This window comes from Pleurodeles waltl, chromosome 6 (genome assembly GCF_031143425.1).
Source record: "Pleurodeles waltl isolate 20211129_DDA chromosome 6, aPleWal1.hap1.20221129, whole genome shotgun sequence".
NCBI lineage: Eukaryota > Metazoa > Chordata > Amphibia > Caudata > Salamandridae > Pleurodeles > Pleurodeles waltl.
In genome coordinates, this window is record NC_090445.1 from 796,163,137 (window position 1) to 796,190,174 (window position 27,038).

At 45.3% G+C, this 27,038-nt stretch overlaps 1 long non-coding RNA gene across 1 annotated transcript in view; it reads left to right on the forward strand.

The window, feature by feature from the left end:
- The window catches only part of LOC138302046 (uncharacterized), a 56,600-nt gene that overhangs the window by 22,066 nt on the left and 7,496 nt on the right, over positions 1–27,038 (forward strand). The window contains exon 2 of the long non-coding RNA XR_011205242.1: positions 24,540–24,624. This is a non-coding gene — a long non-coding RNA (uncharacterized lncRNA). The remainder of the gene's footprint in view (positions 1–24,539; positions 24,625–27,038) is intronic.

Sequence of the window (27,038 nt, forward strand, 5' to 3'; positions counted from 1 at the left end):
CTGGGGTAGGGCCGGAGGTGCCTGGGGCTAGGAGATGCCCACCCTCCTGGGTGAGCGGGCACAGGAAACAAGCTGAGGGGCTGCTGGGAGGGCAGTGCAGGTAGAGGGACTGGCGGCTGTACCTGTTGTTGGGGTGGGCACAGAGGTGTCCGCCACCGCCAGGGAGCTTCCAACGGAGGAGGAGTCCCTGTCTGTGGTCTCCCCTTCTGTCCCCGTCGTGGTGCTCCCCTCGCCCTCCGTCCCACTGGTGCCCTCACCCTCAGTGGATTCGGCCTCCAGGCCCATGTGGGATGCAGCTCCCTCCATCACCGGTGCCTCTGCTCCTCTGCCAGATGATTCTAATGCACATAAGGACAAGGTAACAAAAAAAAAAGGGGGGGTAAGAGACAGAGGAAACACTTGGTCAATGCCAGCAACACCACTACCGTTGGCGTACACAACACACAGGGAGCAGCCCCAATACACTAGGCCATGCCCAACCATTTACTAAGACAGTCACCAGACCATGGGGTACAATGCCTAACGCCAGCATCTGCATACCAGAAACCCACAGGACCCTACCCAGTAGTAGATGCCCATTTACATTATTGGGGTTGGAGTGCTCCAGAGCCTGCCCAACAAGGGACCTACCCTGCCATATTAGCCCTGGCCTAGGGGCATCCACAGCCCACATCCCCCACCCAGGTACCTCCTAATGGGTGCAGAGTCAGGTTTTATGTTCTGTGCTCACCCCCTTGTGGCTGCTGTGATGCCTTCAAGCACCCATCCAACTCTGGATAGGCCACCGCCAGGATCCGGAACATCAGGGGGGTCACGGTGAACAGGCACCCTTTCCTCGTTGGGAGGCCAGCCCCAGCTGGGCCTCCACCGTCTTCTTTGACCAGCGGCGCAGGTCCTCCCTTCTCTTGCAGCTGTGGGTGCTCCACCTGTCAAAGACCCCCAGGGTCTGCACCTCCTTAGCGATGGCATGCCAAATACCCTTTTTCTGGTGGGCGCTGACCTGGAGGGAAAAGACAGCAGAAAATAGAATTATTCACCCGTCTGGACTGTCATACTCATTGCCCACCAGATCCCACCCATCCCCTGATGCACATACATTGACCACCTTACATGCTGCACTCTGGCCAGGACACATCAGCACCCCTCCCTATATGTGGCTTACACACACACAGCAATACATACATTCATGGCCCATGCGTCATGCTCACAATGTACTCACCTGTTTTTCTGGAGGACCATAGAGTAACATGTACTGGGGTAGGACCCCATCCACCAGTTTCTCCAACTCCTCCGCAGTGAAGGCAGGGGCCCATGAGCCACGGTCGGTTCCAGACACAGGTCACAGCAGCACTTGCAGTGTAGGTCCTCTCCAGTTGAAGGTCAGGTAGCAAGTGAGTGAATAGATAAAAAATGGTGGTGACGTCCACGGCGGTGCGTACCGTCACCGCCGGCGTACATCGCCAATCGGCTCCTGGAATCCATAGGGCCCAATGATAACCAATGCAGTTTTGCGTGGCAGTCATCGACTGCCGACCATGACGGCGCACAACGCCAGCGGTATGACTTCATTTCCAATAGTCCCTCCTCACAGGTCAGGCAGCCGCTATTTCATGGGGGCACAGGGCATGGAACCTAACTGCGTCACAGCAGACATTGGCACATCAACTGACTCTCGACTTCACATACTATTTCTGTAAAGTAAACAAATCATCTTTAGTGCAAAAGATGTGTGAATATGACCCTCTGCTCACCATTTCCTTCCATAGGCTTCAACCGCTGAGGCAGAATATGAGATGGCGGCATCCTCCACTGTACAGACCCCTGGTGGACCTTGCGACTATGGAGTTCAGACACATTATTATTACCTACAGACTCGATCTTGCCACAATCTAAGAACTGTGTGTACAATTGGAGCCAGACCTGATGTCAGCTATCCACCAGCCCACAGGAATCCCCCCTCTAGTGCAGGTCCTGTCAGTGCTCCATTTCCTGGCAAGTGGTTCCTTCCAAACAACAGTGGCCATGGCATCAGGGATGTCTCAGCCAATGTTCTCAAACGTGCTGACCAGAGTGCTGTCTGCCCTGCTTAAACACATAAGCAGCTACATCGTGTTCCCCCCAGGTGGAGGATTTGGCCACAGTGAAGGCTAACTTTCATGCCCTGGGACATATCCCCAACATCATTGGTGCCATTATTGGTACACATGTGACATTTGTCCCCCCCAGGGAGAAATGAAGAAGTTTACAAGAATAGAAAAAGCTATCCCTCAATGAATGTGCAGATGGTATGTTTAGCAGACCAGTACATCTCCCATGTGAATGCCAAATATCCTGGCTCTGTGCATGACACCATTATCTTTAGGAATAGCAGCATCCCATATGTGATAGGCCAACTCCAGAGGCACCGGGTGTGGCTAATAGGTAAGCCAAAGGTCCCCCAGTATGAATTGGTATATGGGTATGGGGTTGTCCCTAAGGGTGAATGTGTGGTTAACAGGTATCCCTTGATATTTGCAGGTGACTCTGGTTACCCCAACCTCTCATGGCTACTGACCCCAGTGAGGAATGGCAGGACAAGGACATAGGAACGTTACAATGAGGCACATGGGCATACAAGGAAGATTATAGAAAGGACCTTATTCCTGAAGGCCAGGTTCCGGTGCCTCCATCCGACAGGTGTATCCCTGTACTACTCACCCAGAAAGGTGTGCCAGATCATCATTGCATGTTGCACAACCTGGCCTTGAGACACCAGGTGCCTTTTCTGCAGGAGGATATGCCTGGAGATGGTCTTGAGGCAGCGGTGGAGCCTGTGGACAATGAGGAAGAGGATGCAGATGAAAAAGATGTGGACAACAGAACCAATATAATTCTGAAGTACTTTCAGTGACACACAGGTAAGACCCTGTAACTCCACTTTACATTTCAGTTATCTGTTGGACATTGTACAAGGCAGCCTCTTTCCCTATGTCTACGGCAGAGGTCTTCAAACTTTTTGATGCTGGGACCCCCCCTCAAACGTTTTTTAGGCATAAGGACCCGCTCCTTCCAAAAACTTCTAGAACTTGGTACTCCTCATCATCGACAATCATAAACGTCCCCAATTCCCACTGCAAATCATTTTTACGGTGACAAAATAATATGAAACAGTGTTTAGCAAACCAAAGGTCAGTGAGTGGGGGGGTGTGGTCAAGGGTGTGGCTAAGAACAAAGGTCCTCATTTATGAGGAATTGGCGTGGGGCAGCGCCGCAAGTCTTCTGGGCACACTGCCCTATGCCAATATAAAAGGGCAGGAATGCACAGTATTTATGAAATACAGTGCATTCATGCCCTTTCCCCCTGCGCTGGTGCACAAATTGCTGCGTAGCGCCAATGTAGGCAGGGTTGTTTTTGTGCATGAAGAGGCACCTTCCTGAACAAAAGCAATCCTGAGAGGTATTTTCCTTTTTCCATGTGTGCAGCAGAGTGCAACACACATGGAAAGAGAGAAAAAATGAGGAGAAATGAAAACATTTCTACTCATAACGCCTGCGTACGGTTTTGGCACTGCTTCAGTTTGTGATTTTTTAAATCTGGGCAGCGTCAAAATCCTAGGGTGTTGCATGGGAACACCCACTGCAACACCCATGGAACGCCTCTTTGACACAGTGTAAGGCAACGCAGTGGCTTGTGCTGCTTTGACATACTCCATATCTATGAGGCCATGCAAAGCCCCGTAGGGTGGCTGTGCGTCGCCTCGTAGGTATGAATGAGAGGCTTGTGCTGCCGGAGAATCAATAAAAGTGATGCTCTGGTGGTGCAACCCCTCAGATATGCCCCAAAATATTCTGTATGTTTTTTTAAGTCTTTCACTGTCAGGTAGCTACATATAAAATAACAGGCAGCTGAAAGGAAAAATAAATACAAAGTGGTTACTCATTGGGAAATGCACTGTAGTGCATTATGAAACCTCTATTAGTTAATGCACTGCAGAGGTCTGTGTGTAACCAGACAGTCACAGAATTCAATCTTGGTTGGTGCAGTGGAGAATAGTGACTTGTGTATTTTCAGTGCCACGAGGTCACAGCTGTGACAGAAAGCACTGTGAAGATGTAAGTCATTATTTTATATTTGTATTACACAAAGTATAAGATAGGGCACTAAAAATGCACAAAAAGGTTAAAGATAAAATTTCCACAATGTAGATTTAAGTAATACCAGACCATATGTAATTATTTGGTTTTATAGCTGTCCCTTCAACACCTCCTCCGGGGTAGTAAGCACTACAGGGCAGATTTATGATAAGTGGTGCTGCATTTAGTGCAACTCCACTTTTCTTGTGCCCCCCCTAACGCCACAGCATAGCAACATATTTAAAATACGGAGCATCATGGTGGTAGTTAGGATGACTAGCGTCATCATTATTTTTTGCTAGTCCGGCCCTTTGCAGGATTAGAGTAAAAAATGATGACGCTAATCCTGCAAAGCACCCAGAGGCCCAGTGTAATCAATGAAAGCCTCTTTTTAACGCCTGCACTTAGCTGGCGTTAAATGCTGTTAAAAATGGCGCAAAGGAATCTCATAGATTCTTTTGCGTCATTTTTACGGCCCCTCCTAGTGTCGGAATGCCCCCCTTGCATACATTATGCCAGGCGCAGGCATAATTAGGCACAAGGGGTTACAAAGTGGCACAATACAATACAAGCATTGCGCCACTTTGTAAATATGACGCAGCTTTTTTTCCCTTCCAATGCCACATTAGCGTAAAAAAAATGACGCTAATGTGGTATTGGAATGGCGCAAGGCCAGCATAAATCTGGCTCTTTGTATATACAATCACAATTAAAAGCACACACTTCTTTGCACCACCACTCAAAGAGAACAAATATTTGTCATCACAAAGCCAGAACCGGCTCCAAAGCATTGTTTACATTTGTTTATTTTACCATTTATATTTGCAGATCAACTCCTAACTCACATTTGTATTTCATTCAGGAAGCAAGCACAATGGCTTCTTTAGCTGTCTGTGCAGCTTCCTTTCACGGCACAGGAGACTCAATCAATAAAAGTTAACGATCGTCTGGGCCAATGTGCGACCCCCTTTCCAGGGCTCCACGGCCCCCCTGGGGGTAGCGACCCACAGATTGAAGACCTCTGTTCTACGGTCACTGACTGTTCCCTTTGGAATCTCTATTTTCAGATCTCTGTGACCCACTCTGGCTCCTGCTGTGTGTACTGCTGCCCACCAAAGGTCATTCTAAAGTATATGTCACTGTACATTTGAGTTGCAATGCTTTGATAGTGTTGTACTAATACATTTGTGAATCATTTGACAGACTCCAAATTGGTATTTGTTCCAAGGGTGTTTATTTAGGTGCTCATAAGTAGAGGGGGGTGTGCAAGGGGCTGGGGGGATGGTGGAGGAAAGTCCAGGGTAGAGTCCAGTCTCTTGGTATCACAGGTGCATTGTCCAATGGGGCATAGGAGGGGGAGTAATGGCAGTTCAAGGTGGACAGGGTGACAGAGTAGGACAGAAGGGTGACAATCACAAGAGTCTTATTTCCTGGCAGGGGTCTTGGCAATGTTCTCTGGCTTCTGCCTGGTTAGCAGGGACCGTTTGCGGGGTGGTTCTCTTTCTGCAGGGGGTTGGGTGCTGGTGGCCTGTTGTTCCAGTGGCGGGGCCACCTGTCCACTAGCGGCAGAGGAGGTGGAAGGCTGTTCCTCGGTTTGGCTACTGTCAGGCGCCCGTTGTTGTGCCACTGCCTCCCTGATGGTCTTGCCCATGTCAGCCAGCACCCCTGCAATGGTGACCAGGATGGTGTATATTTTTGTTAGGTCCTCCCTGATCCCCAGGTACTGTCCCTCCTGCAGCTGCTGGGTCTCCTGAAACTTGGCCATTATCTGGTTCATGGTCTCCTGGGAATGGCGGTATGCTCCAAGGATGTTGGAGCGTGCCTTGTGGAGAGTCGGTTCCCTGGGCCTGTCCTCCCCCTGTTGCACAGTAGTCCTCCCAGTTTCCCTGTTGTCCTGTGCCTCTGTCCCCTGAACCGTGTGCCCACTGCCACTGACCCCAGGTCCCTGATTGTCTTGGGTTTGTGGGGTCGCCTGGGGACCCTATAGTGGTGGACACACTACTGATTGATGTGTCCTGGGGACAGTGGCATGGGCCTGCTGGGTGAGTGCTGTGCTGGTGTTTCCTGAGGGGGGAATCTCTGTGGTGGGTTGGGACTGTGGCAGGGGAACCGACTGTCCGGAGGTTCCAGATGGGCCAGGTTGGTCACCCTGATCTAGGCGTGCAGAGCTGCTGTTGTCACTGTGAGCCTCTTTAGGTGGGAGACTGGTTGTGGCTGGCACCTCCTCTCCATTAACGAGGAGTATGGGTCCTGTGGGAATGCAAATGCATTGTTCATGTGTCTGCGTGTGCCATCTTGTGTATGGGTGTGTTTCCCTGTTTGGTTGTGATTTTCCTGTCAACTTGGCCTTGTGTGAGTGGTGATTTTCTGGGCTGGGTGAGTCTCTCTACTGGGCATGCTATGGTGATGGGTGTCCATGCAGGTCTGTGATGGGTGTCGATGCATTGTTGTTGCATGCAGGGCTTGGAATTGGGATGGGTGGGTTGTGTTGTTGGGGTATATGTGAGGTGGTGGACTGATGGGGTGAGGGTAGGGGTATAAGTTTGTGATGGTATGCAGGTAGGGTGGGGGGGGATAAAGTAGTTAATGTTTGACTGACCAGAATCCAGTCCTCCTGCTACTCCTGCGAGGCCCTCAGGACGCATTGTAGTATGGTCGGGTTTATGTGTCCTTTGCACTTTTGCTTCAGGCGTTAGGCATTTGTGCACTTTGCCCTGGATGTATTTTATTCCTTTGCTTGCAGCATTGAGTCCCGGTGCACTTTGCTCTAAATGCATTTTATTCAGCTTCGTACTGTTATTTTTCAAATAGCCAGTTCTACGGTCTTGTTTTATTTTTGATATCACACTGTTTAGCCAGCTTCAGCGCTGGAGTTCTCAATAACACATTTTTGCTCACTCTGGGCTCCAGTCAAGGATACATTCTTGCGTAGGGACATTTTGTGATCACACTGACATGTTAGTTATAAAAACACTTCCTTGTCCTAATGCAGGCAAGAGGGAGATTCCAACCAGGGAACCACAACTAGATGCCGACTGCCTTGTTGCAGATGCTGAACCAGATCACAGTCCTTTGCTCAGGTATGAGGGTTGATGTCTGCCCAGGGAATCTGAAAGGCAAGTTAGTAGCTTAACATGCTGTGCTCGAAATATAACTTACTGAGAGAGAATAGAATCTATTAACACCATGATAGCATTGTTTTTATGTTTCACTCTCATCGTGACTATTTCAATCCACCTGTATTGTATGGTTCTGGTTATTGCGGCTCACGCCTTTTTATCTAAAATGCGTCGTTTTATTAAAAACAATATATAAAACTTAAACTGCCTATGTCATTTATATATGAGATCATACTGTAAATGAGAGAGCTGGTTGGGACCTGAGTGACCACGACTTCCCTGAGAAGTTCTAAAGATGTCATGCGCTCGGCTGCCCAATCATCCCTCCCCCTTGGGAGAGATGAGGCACTGCTAGTTAGCCGGAGCAAAACCAGATTGAAGGTGACAAAGGTCCTTCTAGGTGGGTCAGACTCAGCCCCCCACACCAGGAACGACTTTGCTACCTAGAAATCCAGTAGTCTCATTTAGAATAATGAGAGCCCATGCGACATGGAGCCGCCAACGATTGGTCTGGCTCTAATTTTCGGGTCCGGCTGACTCTCTCGGTCTCATATATATATTGACTCCTCGGTTCCGTTAATGGAGACGTCCGTGGCGCTGAGGATTTCCGCCACCACAATATAGGTAAATCCTATTATTTTGTGGTTGGTTGTTCAAGCTTGAACTCTGAAAGGAAATCCCCGATATTGGTGTGCCTTCTGTGAACTAGCGCTGTTTTCATAATGGCGAATCCCCAAGTAATGAACATTGCAGTTAATATGCGACACCCGCTCACGGTGCATCTGTTAGCACATGGTCTGACAAACCAGGGGGGTCCGGTCACGTTTGTGGTGGACGCCCATGCAGCCTATAGAACAGAACTTTTTTATTCTTGGGTCGTATTTCCAGCAGTTGATGGGGTTTCACACACATTTCACGATTATACTGTTGCAAATGCCCCTAAGCCAATACAGGGCATATGCATATTTAGAGATACCTTTATCTTATCAAGAACATAATAATTGGCTTGATGGTGCCCTACCCCACACCATAGCATCAGTTAGGTTAGGCCCACTAAGTAACAATGGTCCTACCTGGCATTTATTGGCTACATATACACCACATCCTGCGGTTGCTCAATTGGCAGTGGCTGAAGTTCGTCGGTTATATACAGAATTACCAGCTACATATAGACGCTTAGTGCAATTTGTGATGCAGACACTAACACAAACCCAGTGCGTGCTGCTCCGGCTCAACCACATGCAGTGGTTCCGGGTATCAATCTGGCCACTGTGCACTCGGTGATGGGCAAAGTACCGGCTAAACAAGAGGAAACTCCATTTTGGCTGGCGCAAAAAATTTATACGCTGGAAGCAGTATTTCCCCATACGGGACCTCAGGATAAACATAGAATATTGACAATGTATTTGCCGTTTGGTATGGTTCCTACCGTGGACCATTGTAATACATGGGGCACGGTGTTTGCCGCGCTCTACACTACAGCACACGGTACACCGACATTGGCTAATTTACCGGAAGTGCTCAAACAAATTCAAGATGAATATGGGGCTGCCCCAGCCTTAGATTTAGGGATGCAACAGATGGGCAATTTTGCAACGGTTTCTTCTATTATATTGAGTAATCTAAAAGGGGAGGCAGTGGCACTAGTGGTGCATATGCGTCTTCGAGACATCCCGCAACTAAATCAGGAGCGGGAACTGCCGAGAATAATAGCGGAAACATATTCGAGTATCGGTCGTGATAGCCTAGGGGCTAGACCGCAAAAAACACAGTTTCAGGGTAAGGGTGGTAAGGATACTACTAAACAACAGCAACCTGAGGGTACTAAAAAGCGCTGGGAGAAAAAACAGCAAACACCTAAAAAAGAAAGCGGAGAATCTCCGCGACCGGAGACCCTGCAGGCTAGGTATAATCTCAGAAATAGGGATAATTTGAAGACGCCTGATAGATATCAATATACTGATACACGCCAATCTCGTTCCTTTCAGGACTCATCGGAAAAAAGAAATGAGAGAGGTAGGCGGTCAGAGTGAAGAACAGAGTGCGTGAAACCGAGACAGGAATCACAACGCTCATCTGAGGTTTCTGTCAAAAAGGAAGAGAAACCGACCCAACAAAAACAGCAGTTTAAAAAGAAGAAGATGGCGGCAGTCTCAGTTAGACATGCCACACAAGAAGAGAGTTCTCTTGAAGAACAAGACATGGGCATTAGCACTGTAAGACAACGCGGCAGAGGTCACAATAGTTCGCCGGAATCTTCTAGAGCATCTGGAGGTGAAAGCAACTGATGACTTCATACAAGTCAAAACAGCAGATATGGGTGTCTCTGATCCCGATAGAGTTTATACAGTAACTTTGCAATTAGAAGGGGACATTGAGCGCACTATAAACGCCATCTTTTGGGATCGTGTAGTCAAACTGTATGACATTCTGCTGGCTGAACAGGATTGGCCCCCAGACTTTGTTTGCGACTGTCCAGTTGGGGAGGAGGTTATTAAACCTTCATTCTCACCACTTGTTCCGGGAGAACTCGCAGAGTACTATAGCATTAAATGGGCTCTGGTACAGGCACCCACCTTATATAGAAATCATGTGGGGTGGGATAGGGATTCACCTTATCATGTAATTCCGATTAAGGGCGTTTCTCTGCCGCAACCGCAATATCCTATAAAATTTGAAGCAAGGGCATCAGTGAGGAAAATACTTACACAATTGGAGTACCAGGTAGTAATTGAACCCTGTGTCTCGCCGATGAATAATCCCTTATTTCCTGTAGCTAAACCGGACCATTCTTATAGGATAGTGGTGGACTACAGACATTTAAATGGACATACACGCACATATGCAATACAAAATTCACACAGCGCAGCGCTCATGAATAACATTGTGCGTAAAAAATACAAAACAACTTTAGATATCTCGAATGGTTTCTTCTGCCAGAATATAGCACCTGAAAGTAGGGATTTTACTAGCTTTAGTGCGTTTGGCTCTCAGAAAAAAAATGTGTCGTTTCCCTCAGGGGTATAAGAATAGCCCAGGACTGTTTTCGGCTCGTGTGACTGAAATTTTGCACGAGTTGGACCCTGAAGCTTTGTGATATGTCGATGATATATATCTGACAGATGACGAGTTACTACAACATTTAAGGCGGGTAGAACGCATTGTTGTGGGAAAATCAAAAATTGCCTTCCTCAGCATCATTTTCCTGGGATATGAGCTGTCGAAAGAGGGCAAGAGCTTAGCGCCACACTTTTTGGAAAAATGTGCACAGTTGAAACCTCCTAATACGATTAAGAAACTCCAGTCGTTGTTGGGATTTCTAAATTTTGGCAGAACTTACATTCCTGATTATGCTACACGTATAAAGCCATTATACGAGTTGATTCGCCCAAATTTTTCGAGTAGATTTTGGACGATTGAGCAGACACATATTCTTCGAGATTTGCAAACTGATCTCTTAGCTGTAAACCATTTACACACACGGGACAATAAGACCCAGCTGGTCATCAGGGTTATAGCTGGGGCCGTTGGGTTCACATATGTCACCTTTAATGAGGGTGAGACAGTCCCGATAGAATACAAGTCTCACTTGTATTCTGCTGCAGAACAACGTTTTGCGCAAACGGAGAAAATTCTCACTGCTGTACAGAAGCTGTGATTAAAGAAAGACCTCTTGCCCAGGGCCAACGCATCATTGTCGTTTCCCCGATTCCAGCCTTAGAGGCTGTTACAAAAGCAAGTGTTCCTAATGTGAAAGCGCTACACCCGCGATGGATTCAATGGGCTATGTCTTTGACAGCCACGGATGTAGATTACATTTTTGACCCAAAACTGCAGACTCAGGAATTTCTTCAATATGAAATGGAGTACCCAGTTCCCGCTGGCACATTGCCTATTGATCAATATCGAGTGGTCATGTACACCGATGGCTCTGCGCAACCAGCGGTTGGGACTAAACAACAGTATTCTGCTGCATGTGCGGTGGTGAGCAGCTATATGGAGGGGGAGAAATTCTGCCCCCAACATACTTATACACAGACCTTGGGAGACTGTATGGCACAGTTGGCTGAGCTGAAAGCTCTGTTGTTAGCCTTGGAACATGCGGATCCAGCACAGTTCACACTGCTTGTGTGTGATTCCTATTACTGTGTTCAGTCTTTCAATTAATATTTACATTACTGGAGGTTAAATGGGTTCAGAGTTTCCAAAGGCAACACCATAAAACACAGGTTACTGTGGGGGAAGTTTGCGGATCTGAAGTAAACGCTTCCTAAGGTCCATGTTGTGTATACACTTGGACACCAGCGCGTTGGAATACACATTGCTGGAAATACTTTGGCTGATGAAGCCACGAAATCGGCAGTGGCAGTTGCCACTGTGGCCGCAGTAACTCGTTCGAGTTCCAAACCAGACACAGAGATTTTGGCAGCCATAAAGGCTACGGCTGATGGCACGCCATATCCTAAAGGATTCCCTTCAAAATATAATTATTCCATGGGTAGTATGCTGAATGCTGAGGTTAAGATCCCAGACGTTGGTGTACGCAACATGTCCAATAAAATTGTGCGACCTCAATTGATTACTGCAGCTCATGAGGGGGCGGCATCTGCACATGCTGGCGTGGCAGCCATGATTTCACTCTTAGAGGCCCGTTACTGGTGGCCTGGTCTCTATAAAGAGACGAAGCAGTATGTCCTTTGTTGTGACATCTGTCAACAAATTAAAGTTTCCACGGCTTGACGCCCGCAGCAGACGCCCCTTCTAATATCAAATAAACCATTACAGTGTGTGTACTTGGATCATTGTGGTCCGTTGTCCCCAGATAGTGCATACAAACATATATTGGTAGCTGTAGATTCGTGCTCCAGATTTGTGTGGATCTGGCCACAGCACTCGGCTGACGCTCGGACTGTTATTAAAGATTTGCGCATCTTTGTCGATACATATGCAGTTGCGGCTTTTCATTCGGACCAGGGCCCTGCTTTTGCCTCTAAGGCATTCAGGGACACCATGGCTTCGTTGGGGGTCCAACTCCAGTTCTCGTCTCCATTTCATCCAGAGGAAAATTCTGTCGTGGAGCGTTTAAATCGCGATTTAAAGCAGTCCTTAACAGCCAGAGTTATAGGTACGGGCTAGCCCACCTGTATGGAGTACAGAGAGCACTGAATAACTTGCCTAGAAGGTCCCTGGGGGGTCGTACTTCATATGGTGCCTGTTTGGAACACGAATGTATGTTCCTAATCTAGATGGTCCTGGTGTGGAGGCGGCAGATACGCCCTTTGACATAAATGATTGTGTCACTGTTTTGCAGGATTTACAACAATTCCGTGAAGATAACTTCTGCCAGTGCTGCCTCCACAGGAATTAAGGATGAACCAGTGACGCCCACTGGTTGGATTCCCAGAGTTGGGGATCTTGTGCGTGAAAAGGTCGCAGTAAAAAAAGAATTTGGCCCTTCGTATCGAGCGCCAGTCCCTGTACTAGGGGTCAACGGCACAAGAACTGTGATTTTGCCACTGTTGCAAGGGGCCAAAGGAAATCGCTTTGTATCCATCGACAATGTCAAGTTACAGCATGTGGCCGATTCTGCACAGCAGACCAAGAGGAACGCCCAGTAGTTCCTGAATCCCTCTCACTACTGGGGATGATGTTCCGCTGCAGGTGATTTGCACTGATGCTGTTTCCTCTCCGAGCTTGGGGAGGGTGGAAGCTGATCTTGCAGTTGTTCCACTCACGGCGAATAATTTGGAATCTTTTGATCAAGTTGATGTAACTACTGATGTTGCTGACGGTGTTATCTACAGTGTACCATGGCGAGAGACACAATCTGCTCCTTTGTTTACTGTTGCACCTTTTGCGAGAACTGCCTCCGGCTGCTTTAATAACAATAATGATACCGTGTCGGACTCTTCGTCCTCTTCAACACCAGCCCTGGGTCCTCGTAAGCTGATGTATTGGCTCAAACATACTTATTTTGTTTTTCCTTTGAACTATCTGTGGCTTTTCATGACTGTGATGGCTTTTTTCCTGTGGCTGGGGTTTGTTGTCACCTTTTTTCTGGTGATACATGGTCATTTTCTTCCTGAACAATCTGAGATTGAGCAGGTGGAGAAGGTGTTGAAACCACATTTTTCATCACATATGGTTGGAAGAGACTTGTCCTTTGTGAACATTTCTGCTGTACCGATTCTGGACGGGATTGTATGGGATAGAGTAATGTTTGATATATATGGTCTCACTGAAATAATTCAAATACCGTATGTTCTCAAATTATCTATGAATGACATTGTTATACCAGGCATTGTATCTGATGATTGGGATGTGAAGACGGTTGATTCTATGTTGACAGAATTGCAGTATTATACTGTCTATGAAAATGAAGATGCTTACCAGTTTAGAGATAATTATAGTGACATGTTTTGTTACAATTATTATGGACAACACTTTATTCATAAAGCCAGTAGCCCTAAATCAATATTTGAGTATATGCAATGGGAACATTGCCCGATTCCTCCACAGGGGAGTTCTAAAACGTATTCTGATAAATTTGCATATTTTTCTGGGCATCATCAACAGAATGCTAAATCATATTATTTTAGAGTTACTCCGCATGTTAATAAGCAAATGTTGTTGACTTATACTAAATTACTGTATTCAAATTTGTTTGTATCCAAGCTATCGGTTGAGGTGTATGAATATTGGTCCAAAACCATTGATTTGAAAAGTGTTTGGGGAACGAAAAATTGGCAAATGCGGGGTAGGGACACATTGTTTAGGGCATGTAATATTCCTGTCCAGATGATTTTCTTAAATGACACTGTACAACAGACTAGCTGTTTAGGCTTAGCAACGATTAGGGAATTAAATATGCCTGGCATACCTGTCCCTTCCAAATTGAAAGATTGGCAACATTATATAAATGCCACGTTTAGTGAGCTTACAGAATGGGTCCAGAATGGTACGCTTAACACTTCATTGACACGTTCAGGCGGGTGGGTATTGTGGCCCATAGACACTAATGGGTGTCATCAACGTTTTGTCACCTCTTCGGGAGGTTTCAGGACTAGTAGGGCGGACCCTCGCTACATATCACCAGAGCACGCTGATATCATTATTACATATAGCGTGGGGAAACTTTGTCAACAATGGTTAAAGTCATCTACGCTAGATGCAGTTAAGACACATCTCACTTTACTGTCTAATTATACTGACTTGCAAGATTTTTTGTCAGGTCCAAGAGTGCCCTGGAAGAAACGTTTTTTGTATGAAGTGTAAAATGAGATATGGAAGCTTTCACAACAGGAGGCAGCAGCCCGGTTGAGGCAGATAGATCAGGAGAATTTGAACAAGCATTGTCTGTTGTAGATAATGGAATGCATACCTTGTCCGCCCGTGTATATACGATTGACAACATTGTTTCTTCTGCTATAGACATTATTAGACCAGATATGTCTTCTTTATATCATGGGCAGAGTCAAACGCGCTCCATTATGCAGTTGGGTTGGACACTACAGACATTGAAGGCGGGTCGCGTTCCGTGGCAGCACATCAGAGCCAGGGAGATATTTTTTTCCTTTCATTTGACGCGTCAACAACAGCTGATGGCCAAAAAGGAGGCGACATATGTTATGTTAAATATTGAAAAATTGGAGAAGTTGCCCTTTACTGTGGCTGAGATTCCGTCAGCTGAATGGTTGATACACAGGGTTATAAATTTGCCTATTTCCACTGTGCAATTCACTTCTTGTTTGAAGCATATTCCGGTGGGCAGATATGAGAAATTGGGAGACAGTTACATACATGAGGTGTGGGAGCTTCCCTTTTTATACAGATGTCTTAATGGTATGAGGGAGGTTTTCCCTAGCGGTAGCGAATGTGAAACTTCTGTCAGCCATTCAATGGTTTGTAAGCAGCTGTCTTTGCATGGGGCGTGTAATGCCTCGGTTGCGAATTTAGCTTGCTCTCTAAAGGGAGTTCCAGTCCCCGTGATTAGAAACACATTCCAGGTGCTTTCAAACGGCAGCTACATCCTTCTTAAAAGTGAAGCCTGTTGTGGCATGCCTGCCGGAATAGTTTACGTGGTCGTTGTCACCAAGGCTGTTACGTGCTGCGGAAATGTGTTGTTTCCCCCCACTCAATTTAGGGAGGTAGCAGACATCTGGCCTCACATTGCTATTTCCAAGGTGAATTTCGACAAGTTGAGTCGACTGAAAGCTCTATTGTTTCAAAAGCATGTGGCCCTTACATCTGCTAGCGAGACCTAGCCACTTCAGGTGGCAAGGTCATCAGCGGAAATACAGTCCCTTTTAAATACTAACTTTCCGAGCCACTTTGGTGAACTCATGGGACGTATATTTAATGCATCCAGCACTTCTGGAATTGCACATTTTTTCAAAGCCGTTGGTGTTGGTTTTGCTCATACCTTCTCTTCTATTTTCGGTTTAATACCTTCGGCTATTCACTCTATTTTCGGAAGCATTTTTGGGGGATTTCCGATTACTTTGGCTTTGTTGGCTGCTGTTTTGCTGTTGCTGCTGTTCTTCCGCAATGTCTGTCCCACCGCAACGAGATCTGTGCTTTAGTCAAGGAAACAGTCTGGTACATTGCCGATAGACGTGGTAGGAGTTTAGTCTTTGGCATTCTTGCGTAGGGACATTTTGTGATCACACTGACATGTTAGTTATAAAAACACTTCCTTGTCCCAATACACGTAAGAGGGAGATTCCGACCAGGGAACCACAACTAGACGCTGACTGCCTCGTTGCAGATGCTTAACCAGATCACAGGCCTTTACTCAGGTATGAGGGGTTATGGCTTCCCAGGGAATCTGAAAGGCAAGTTAGAAGCTTAACATGCTGTGCTCGAAATAGAACTAGCTGAGAGAGAGTAGAAATTATTAACACCATGATAGCGTTATTCTTATGTTTCACTCTCCTCGTGACTATTTCAATCCTACTGTGTTGTATGGTTCTGGTTATTGCGGCTCACGCCTTATTATCTAAAATGCAGTTGTTTTATTAAAAACAATATATAAAACTTAAACTGCCTATGTCATTTATATATGAGATCATACTGTAAATGAGAGAGCTGGTTGGGACCTGAGTGACCACGTCTTCCCTGAGAAGTTCTAAAGATGTCATGCGCTCGGCTGCCCAATCATCCCTTCTCCTTGGGAGAGATGAGGCACTGCTAGTTAGCCGGAGCAAAACCAGATTGAAGGTGACAAAGGTCCTTCTAGGTGGGTCAGACTCAGTCCCCCACACCAGGAACGACTTTGCTACCTAGAAATCCAGTAGTCTCATTTAGGATAATGAGAGCCCACGCGACAGCATGATCGCCAAGACTTGCTCCTTCCATGTTGTTAGTTGTGGGGGCCCAGCGCCAGTCCCCTGTACTGCTACCTGGTGTCTTGCTACCACGAAATGCACCTTCTCCTGTAGGTCATTCCACCTCTTTTTGATCTCATCCCCGGTTCTTGGGTGCTGTCCCACGGCGTTGACCCTGTCCATGATTCTCCGCCATAGCTCCATCTTCCTTGCAATAGATGCCTGCTGCACCTGTGATCCGAATAGCTGTGGCTCTAATCAGATGATTACCTCCACCATGACCCTTAGCCCCTCCTCAGAAAACCTGGGGTGTCTTTGGGGTGCAATGGATGTGGTGCGAGTGATATGTGTGAGGATGTGTGGGGTGATGTGTGGGGTGATGTATTGGGGTGTATGCTGTGATGTGCGTGAATGGTGTATGGGTGATGGTGTTCTGTGCCTCTGATTGAGTGGGTACTCCTGGCTTGTCTCTCTCGGCCTGATATCTATTTTTTTGCTGTAAGGGGTTGTGGGTAATGTGGGTGTGTGTTTTATATTGGATTGGGTGTGTGGGTGTGGTGTGTGTATGTGTGTGAGGTGTGTGTATTTTGAATTGTCCAATGTGGTGTAGTTTTGTAAGTGTGTGTGTATTTTGAGCGCAGCGGTGTGTACCGACCATAGTTTACCGCGTTTGAAAGACCGCCGCAGTGATTCGTGGGTTGTGATACTGTGGGCGTATTCCTGTTAGCATAACGGTGTGGGTTTTGCTATCGCCAGTTTATCACTGACCTTTGGTGTGGCAGACCTGTGTGGGTGTCTGCATAGTGGCGGAATTCTCAGTGTGGGTCATAATACCCGTGGCGGAATACCGCAGCAGGCACAATATGTTGGCAGCCGGCAGCACAGCAGTAGGCGGCATTTACCACCACGATTGTAATGAGGGCCTTAATCCTTAGAAAGCGGTGGGAATTCTGTTGTTACACAAAGTACCCTGTTAGCATAAAAAATAAAGCTGCACTGGCGAGTGTGCATCGGGAAGGGTAACGATGCATTGATTCCTTACTTGCAATTGAGGCTGTGCATTGTTTTCTTCTATGGTCAGGTCGGCAATGCATTGTTTTTCTCCCACACAAGAAAGCGATGCGTCAATTTCCGGACGGGGCACCTCGGGTCGGTGTAGAGTTGGGTTGACTTTGACGGCAAGGGACGATGTGTCAAAAATCCAGTCGCACGGTATCAGAAAACCACGCTACATGGGGTTTGCGTCATTATCAGCTTCCGTAAACGGGTGTTGTGCATCGTTTCTCCAGCCACCATGGTCGATCTCCCAAATGCGATGCAGGTGGAGCATTGATTTCAGCTGAGAAGTCAGCGGCACGTCGTTTATCAGCCGCATTGCGGAAGGTGCATGTAAAATTTCCCCGCACAGTGTTCTGTGCGTGGATTTTCAGTTCTTGTCTACCAACTTTACCTTTCAAGGGTCTGGATAGGGCACCACTTGGCAAGGCAGGAGTCTCAGCAGAGAATCCAGGTGTTGGCAGGGGAAGTCTTTGATGACTCTGAGACTTTAACAACAGAAGGCAAGCTCAATTCAAGCCCTTCAAGATTCTTCTCAAGCAGGAATGTACAACAAAGTCCAGCCTTATTCCCCTTTCACAGGCAGAAGCGGCAACTGCAGGATAGCCCAAGAAAGCACGGTCATAGGGATGGCAGCACTTCTCCTCAGCTCTTCAGCTCTTCTCCTTGGCAGAGATTGCTCTTGGTTCCAGAAGTGAACTTATTTTCAGGGGTTTTGGGTCCACTACTTATAACCCTTTCTGCCTTTGAAGTAGGCAAACTTCAAAGGAAAGTGTCTCTTGTTTGTAAGATCCTGCCTTGCCCAGGTCAGGTCCCAGGTCAGGTCCCAGACACACACCAGTGGGTTGAGACTGCATTGTGTGAGGGCAGGCACAGCCCTTTCAAGTGTAAGTGACCACTTCTCCCCTCCCTCCTAGCACAGATGGCTCATCAGGATATGCAGGCTACATCCCAGCTCCCTTTGTGTGACTGTCTAGAGGAGAGGTGCAAATAGCCCATCTGTCAAACCGACCCAGGCAGTGAATCCACGAGCAGGCAGAGTCACAGAATGGTTTAACCAAGAAAATGCCTACTTTCTGAAAGTGGCATTTTCAAACACACAATCTAAAGACAACCTTTACCAAAAGATGTATTTTTTAATTGTGAGTTCAGAGACCCTAAACTCCATATTTCTATCTGCCCCCAGAGGGAATCTGCACTTTAAAGTTATTTAAAGGCAGACCCCATGTTAACCTATGAGAGAGATAGGCCTTGCAACAGTGAATACTGAATTTAGCAGTATTTCACTGGTATGACATGTAACACACATCAGTACAACCCCCCCCCCCCTTTAACATACACTGCAACCTGCCCAAGGGGCTACCTAGGGCCTACCTTAGGGGTGCCTTAGATATATACAAATGGAAGGATTGGGCATGGCAAGTGAGTACACTTGCCAAGCCGAATAGGCAGTTTAAAATTTCACACACAGACACTGCAGTGGCAGGTCTGAGCCATGTTTACAGGGTTACTAATGTGGGTGGCCCACTAGTAGCATTTGATTTACATGCCCAGGTCACCTCCAGTGCCTGTACTAGGGACTCACTACGAAACCAAATATGCCAATCATTGTAAGCCAATTAGACATACATTTTACAAAGGGGCACTTGCACTTTAGCACTGGATAGTACTTTTGTAAATTGCCCAGAGTAACAAAAACAGCGAAAGCAGAGTCCAGCACACATGAGCAATCTGGGAAACAGAGGCAAAATGTTTGGGAAGACCACACCAAGAATGCCAAGTCTAACATATAGCAACATACACTTCACATGACAAATGAATAAGAAATTGAAAGTTTATTGTACTTTGATCTTTGACCATTAGAAGGAGGAAGAAAAGCACAAATGAAGCACCATTTAATCTTCATATTGTTTACATGTTCATGTGTCATTTTAGTATAGGCGTTATATTGAAATCCACAAAGTTTTCTTGATACTGTAGCATATCTTGTTTGTATTTACTCTTAGCACCTGTTAATTCCGCATTCACAAAGACATGCACCACCAGAGCCAGTAAGAGCAACAGCAGCCCAACTAATAAAGAAAATGTCACTTACCCTACAATTTCACAGCATTTGCTGTTCTCCATTTTCTATTTGAGATCAAAATATTTTGAGGCTCAAAAAGTCAAAGGGAAAACAATTATTATTTTCTTCTGATTTATTTTAAAGCAGTAATTAAAACAAAAAAAATCTAAATAATTATTTTCATTACTTTCCCAAAACATTGTTTCGGGCTATGAATTTTAGTCTTTACCTTGTTCAACAAAGATTTCTCAATGTCACCTTTTCCTAACAGTCTCCTTCATATCTCAAGGTGGCTCTTCTGTCTCTGTTTCAATTTTATATGCACTCTCAATTTGTATTGACAATGATTCACTGATTCGTAGCTTTCCATCTCTGATTCTTCTTCTGTTTCTTCTTCTTCTTCTGACACGGTAGCTGGATATACCCATTCAGGTAACTCATATTTTCTATTTGGAACTCTCTTTTTTTTTTTACCTTTAAGCATCAAGTGATTCACTCTAACTGGTTTAAGACCCAATTGTCCCTCAAGCTTCTCTGGTTTGCAGTGCTTTCTTTTACATAGTCCTTTACATGAAATATCTTCTTCAGCTTTCAAAAAGCAATTTCTCATCGTTTGAATAATAGGCTACTTCTTGCTCTACTCATGCTTTTGGCTCCTAGATGTCAAAAGCTGTTCACTCTGGTTCTTACTTTGAAAGTGGACTTTAAGCTGTTCAGGTTCTTTGTCAGAACTTTTAATGACCTCACATTTTATGAGTCTATTTCTTTCTTAACCAGTTCCAAACTTCTCACCCCTCTCTGAATCCACACTGCAATTTGAGCTTAGTTTTGAACTCCACTTTGTGCTTAATCCTATGGATCAGTGATTGATTAAGTTGTTGTTTCTACCACTTCTACTGATGCTTCACTCTTTTTGTATCAGTGTGGATCCACTGCGGCAATCTTGCAGGCTTCAACACAGTGTTAGGCTTAAGTATTATCTGATAGGATCCATGCCACCATTCTTATAAGCAGTTCTTCCTGACTTGCTTCCAGACCACTATCCAGTCTCCGGGATCCAGACTGTGACAAGCAACATTTTGAGAGACAGATTTCATCATCTCAGCCAGACCTTTGCAATATTCTAGCACAATGGAGTAAGTTACTGAAACTCATGCAGCTGAAGGAATGTAGGCAAGACTCATTGCTCTTCCCATGATCACATTATGGGGCACTAAACCAATCTTTTTGTCAAGAGTACTTTTCATGATCATAAAAAGAAAAGGAAGTGTGTCCGGCCACTTTAAACAAGTTGGCAAAGATACTTTGGCCAATTTGTTCTTGAGAGCTCCCTTAGCTCTTTCCACCACACCCAAACTTTAAGGACATTAATTGCAAAGGACTTTTTGGTTTATCTGGAATGGTGTACATATTATTTGCAGAACCTAATTTGTATATGAGCACATACAATGACCTGTCTCAATAGAAGATGGAATTCTAAATATGGCCAATAATTCCCTCAACAAAAGTTGGGCAACTACAAGGCTATCTAGTCTCCAGATGGGGTAGGCCTTTAGCCATGTAGAAAACAAGCAGAGAATGACCAAGATGTATTTCAAACCATTTCATACTGGCACCTCTACAAATGATTGCAGTCTTCTAAATGGACCTTCTGATTTGCCAAGGGGATTTATCATAGACAATGTTATTTTGCTTTGATTGTTTCTTGGACATACCAGGCACCTTCCAGATTTATAGCCTGAGCCGCATTTCTAAATTCTGTATCTACACAATATTTTCAAGTATAGGTATTATGCTATCTCTACCTGCATGTGTCTGGCTATGTAGGTATTTACCCATTAGGAACATCATTGAATCTAAGAGTATGTAGTGATTTTCAGTAGATTCACAGGACCGGAATCACACAGAAGGAATTGGTGTTTAATCTCCATCTAACCACTGTTAACTGGGGCAACAGCTATAACCAGATTAACAATTTGTTTATTACTGATCACTATAACTTGGTCTTCTTTTCTAGGCCTGAGAAAAACTCACAGAGTTTTGCTATGCAGTGTTCCATGGGGTCTCTAAAGAACTCTGTGAGATTCTACCTCACTGTACAAACAGTCAGCATTTTGCTCGCCCCCCTGTTTTTGCTGCTTGGTGGCAGTAGTACATTCTGTGCTGCAAAATGAGGGAGACCATTGATATGCATGTGCACATTCATTTTGTTTTACCTGTTCTGTGCATGATGCTAGGCCTGTTTTCTCAATCCATCCTAAATCTTTTGAATCCTCCACCATCCCATTCATCCACCCCTCTTTTACCTTTATTTTATTAGTGTGTCTTTGTGTTTAGGTATTTTGACATTTGTGTCTTTTCTATTTTTTTTGTGACTTTTGTACTTTTTTCAGTTTTCCACCTGCTTCCTTTTTCCTATTTCTTTTTTCCCCTCCCAGCACCATGGCAGAGCATGGACGAGGGTGTACCAGTGTGTCTGGTAACCTCACACTTTGTGATCACCTGCGCAGCCAAGGGTTACAGAACCTGTGCCATTTTTCAGAGGCAGAGGTGGCCACACCCATTTTGTTATGTGCAGTGACACCTCCCCTCCATGCTTGCAGCAGACGGCAGGCCCTGGAGTGGGTATAACCGTAGGGAGCATTGATTGCTGTGTGAGCGGGTGCATGCGGAGGAGGACTGGCATGAGGCACAGCATACAGCAGTTGATACACCCCGGGCCAACATCCTCGACCATGAGCAGGACCCACTCGATTTGCTGGGTGTCCAGTTTGTGGGGCTTGTGAGTAATTATTTAATTGTTGTGTTCTACAATGCTGTAAATAGCATGCAGCTCACACTCAGGGGTAAGTAAAACGTAGGTAATGTTATTATGTGATCCAAATGGAGCAAGCCGGGTGCTATCTAATTGTACTCCCCCGTGCTCGCTTAGGCTGACTGTCAGACTCCTCTGTCCTGTCACTAAGATAGTGGTAGTAGTAATATCAAAGAGTTAGTGTTCTCTGTGTCTTTCTTTACGTAGTTCGTATAGTCCCGAACAATCTCCCTGTGCTGTGTATTATGCATTTATGCATTGAAAAGGGAAACTGTGTTGGCCCATCAAAGAGGGTTGAGAAGCAAGGATCTTTCGTTAGACTGCATTTGGGGTTCCAAATGTAGATTAGGAAATTTGGAATAGGGCTTAGGTTTAAGAAATTAGAAATAGGTCAACTCAATAATGGTGACATAGGCAATCTGATTTAGAAAAGTGTAATATGTTATTGTCTTTGCCTGTCAAAATATTTTCTGGGAGATTAACTGTTTCACCAATCTATTTTTGTTATCTTCTTTATTTCTTACATGAGCACCCAAGGGCAAAAAGAAGGCTTTGGAGGAGGGTTAGGCTGAAGCCAGGGCTACTGTGCCCAATGCCGCAGCCAGAGGAAATATCACTGTCACCATCAGTGCTACGACTGACAACTCTGCTGGCCCCAATAACACCCCCTGTTCATATTGTTTCCCTACCTTGTACTTCTCCATATTTAGATTTTTGTTCTTGTTTTTTTTCTTACACTGTGACAGTTTTTTTTAATCCTCTTGGCTCTATCTAATATTTGTTAATTCTTGTTATCCCTGCATTATCCTTTGTTCTATATTTCATGATTCTGTAGCTGACTTCCTCCTATCTGATTTACTCTGTAGTTGTCTCCTAATTTGTTATTAAACATTCCTTCTACCCTACCTTATATATCCTGTGTACTGGTACTCTATGAGTAAGGGGCTCATTACGAGTTTGGAGGTCGGACGAGCTGACTGGAAAACTTGCAGGGATGAGGTGGGTGTCAAACTGGCTGCCTCACCCCCCACCGTATTAGGATGTTCCCACCAGGTTGACTGGCGTGGACATCATATTACAACATTCCTACCAGTCAGCCTGGCAGGAATAGTGCTATGGTACTGGTCTGGGCTCTCCTAAGGGAGCAATACAATAACACACCATCACCCTCGAAATGCACACTGTCTGCAAAGCAGACAGTGCACATTCAGAGGATTCTGCACAGGGGGTCCGTGCACTATGTTTCCCCTAGCGTTTTTATGGCAGGGTCCCCGCCGTGAAAATACTGGTGTAAACTGTATTTGTGATCAGTGCGGTGGCACTGAACTCAGCACCACCGTAGCAGACCACGACTACGACTGCCGTCACACCGTCTGGAACCATGTTCCTGGTGGGCACGATGGTCCCCTGGTGGTCCGACCAACAGGGTTGTAATGAGGTGGTTGGACTGCCTGGAGTGCTGTGGGTCAAATGCCACCACAAGTCTGATGGTCCTTGAACCGCCGGACTTGTAATGAGGGCCTAAGAAATAGATTTTAGGTACTCTGCTGCGAATATTGCAGATCCAAGCAAGCTATTCTACACATATTTGTTGAGAAAGTTTTTTTTTCCTGCTCATACTCAAACAGTAAAAGAAGAAAATGGCCATGGTCAGGGTGACCCTCCCAATGTTGTGTTGCATGTACTGATCACTATACCATCAGTTTAAATGACAGTGCAGCAGTCAGGAAAGTAGTATGAGGATGGCCCCATTGCATTTCCCAACCAAAACCATGTGTCCTTCATTGACCAATTTATTCTACCTCTTCATTGCCCTTCAAATGGATAACAGTCATTATAGCTGTGTCCCTCCATTCTGAAACGTTTTTGGTTGGCTTTAACACCTGGCTGCATTGTCAACCAACAAAATACCCAAAGTGATATTTTTGATAGAAGAGAAGATACTGCTAACCGAACTGTGGTGATGTATTGCATTGCATTTTGTTAAAAAGAAAGTTATAAGGGGAGACGTATCTGGCATCTAAAAGGAGTCATGTTTTTCCTAGCCGCACAGAACACCAGTGCAGGGGCCAGCACCAGTGCGCCAGATGCAGAGGCCGTTGGAGGACGCAGTAGCATGGACAGATGGTGGTAAGTCACATTGCTTTGTTATTGACAATTACTAGTATACACACTGTATCTGGTAGGCAAGGCAGATCCCACCCATCATCATTATTTACCTCCCTGCCTATGGCATTTTGCAACCCATGACCTAACTGCAGCATGGTTCAATTCAACACTGCAGTGTTGGCTGTGCAATGTGCCTCTGCTTCAGTTAATGTGCCATCTACAAAGTTTTCAATGCATTGCAAACCAAAACAAAAACAAGTTGTTTTTCCCTTCCCTTCCAGTGCCCACTTTCTAGTACTTTACTCCTTTATTCTTCCTAAGTTATGTTCCAGTCTACCAATAAAATTGAAAAATCCATTCTTGGCTTGTGCACATTTTTCTGGCCATATTTAATGGCTTCCATAATGGATTTACGACTGTTAAAATGTTTCCCTTTTGACACTTGTCAACTAAAGTGTCTCACCAAACCAAAGATTAGGCACATAAAGATGATGAGTGAAACCCTACTATTCTACAGTAAAACCTCCACCTACTCGTCTTATTCCCTCTTACAGCAGTAGAGTAAGTTAAGCAAATGTGTTTGTTGGAAATAATTTCTGTTGGAGGGTGAGGCCAGGGAGTAAAGTGGAATTAAGTGTTTGATTTCATGTTTTGCAGATGGGATACTCTGTGACAAACATGTCCAATAAAATCTATGTATCCAGCTCTTTTCCCTGTACTGCATTGCATTATTTTTCCCACCTTCTACATACCGAAAACAGGATATCAATTATCTGCATGTTATACATGATGAGTGTGACATATTATTTGACATGACCTCCATTTGTGCACTTTGTGTGATGGGTTTTACTCACCAGGCTCATGGCACCCTTCTCTTGTGATGCCTCCAGCCCTGAGTACTACCAGCCATGCTTCCCTTGTGTCATCTTCCAGTCTCGATCTTTCCATGATTTCCCTCTCAGCAAACCCGATCTATTGGCCCTCTTTTCTGTTGCTATGCAAGGTTAGTCTAGTTTGCACCTGCAGATATCACATGCCTTTTTAGGATAGTCCTGTTTCCAGTGTGAGTCATTGAATTGTACCATCATGCACTTGGGGTTCCATTTTATTCTGTATTATCAATTACCATTTGCACTTCCTACCTGCTAGACCTCATATCCGTTGTATGTAACACGTGATTTTCCCCAAGATCATTAGAATATTCCATACTTCCATGTGGAACATGTGGCTTTCTGGAACACTCCCTTTGTTCTAGGCATCCAAACCTTCCTGATGATTCCATGATCCAGGCATCTGCAATGTTTCCAGTGTCTTCTTTCATGCCCTATAAGTCCTCATCCTCTTGAATTTCTTGCACCGAGTTTCTGGTTGTCGTTGGATTTCTGTTCAAGTACTGTATTGGCTAATACTTTCACCTCAGGCTAGTGTGCACTAATCCATAGTTCAGCAATTGTCCCAAAGACTGCTACCTTTGAAAGTATGTGCTAATTTTCGTATACTGTCCATTATTTGAGCTTTCTCCCCATTGAGGCCCAGTGCACTGAACTACAGCGTTTTGAACTCTATTGTACCTTAATTGAAGGTGTTCCTCTGTGTTTTCTTGAATAGTTGTACCTAGTATTTTGGGAGAAACATCTTGAGTTTGAACTTATATTTGAGTTTTAATCAGAATTCAGTATGTTTTAGAGTATCAGATAATCTCCAGTTATTTCTTGAAAGCGTGTTTTTTTTTTGCTTTCTCTCTCATGCCACATTTATGGTGAAATCTGTAAGTGTACAAAATGTGTAAATAATAGATAGGTAATTTTGGATTGGGAACCTATGCTCAACATTGTCTATTGTTGTTTTAGTGTATCGTACCTGCATTGAGGATAGTAGATCCAGTGATTTCAGGGAGTCCCTACCCTACTTTTAGTGTATGAGACAACCAAGCAGTTCCTCAGTGACACAAGATCTTTCCTTCTTCTATCACGACATTCCCTCCGGAAGCAGTGGTAGAACACAGATTGACTTTACATTAGTTCAGTCCCTGTCTCAGGTGGGTTTTGAGGTCCAGCATTGTCCTCATAGTTGGGGCCAGGTAAGTGAGTGACAAAAGGCTGAGCCTGGCACTTTCCACAGCTCAGACAATATGGACGACCATTTACAGGTTGATGATTTAGCTCAGGCATTATCTGCTGTGCAAGGCATAGTTTTCTCCTTGCAACAGTAGAATCTGCTGCTTAAGGATAAGTTTGTTAGATGTCGCCCCGCCAGTCACCCTGGTTAGCTGATGCAGGGGCTGGGCCCATTCATAAGGATATGTGGCCTGTTCTACGGCCAGCACACAAAACATAGAATACCACTAGTGATCCTTCCATTGGTAATGCAAAATCCTGGGCATGTCACTGTAAGTACTCCTGTGCCTCTAGCCCAGCCAGAAAGTTTTTTGGGGG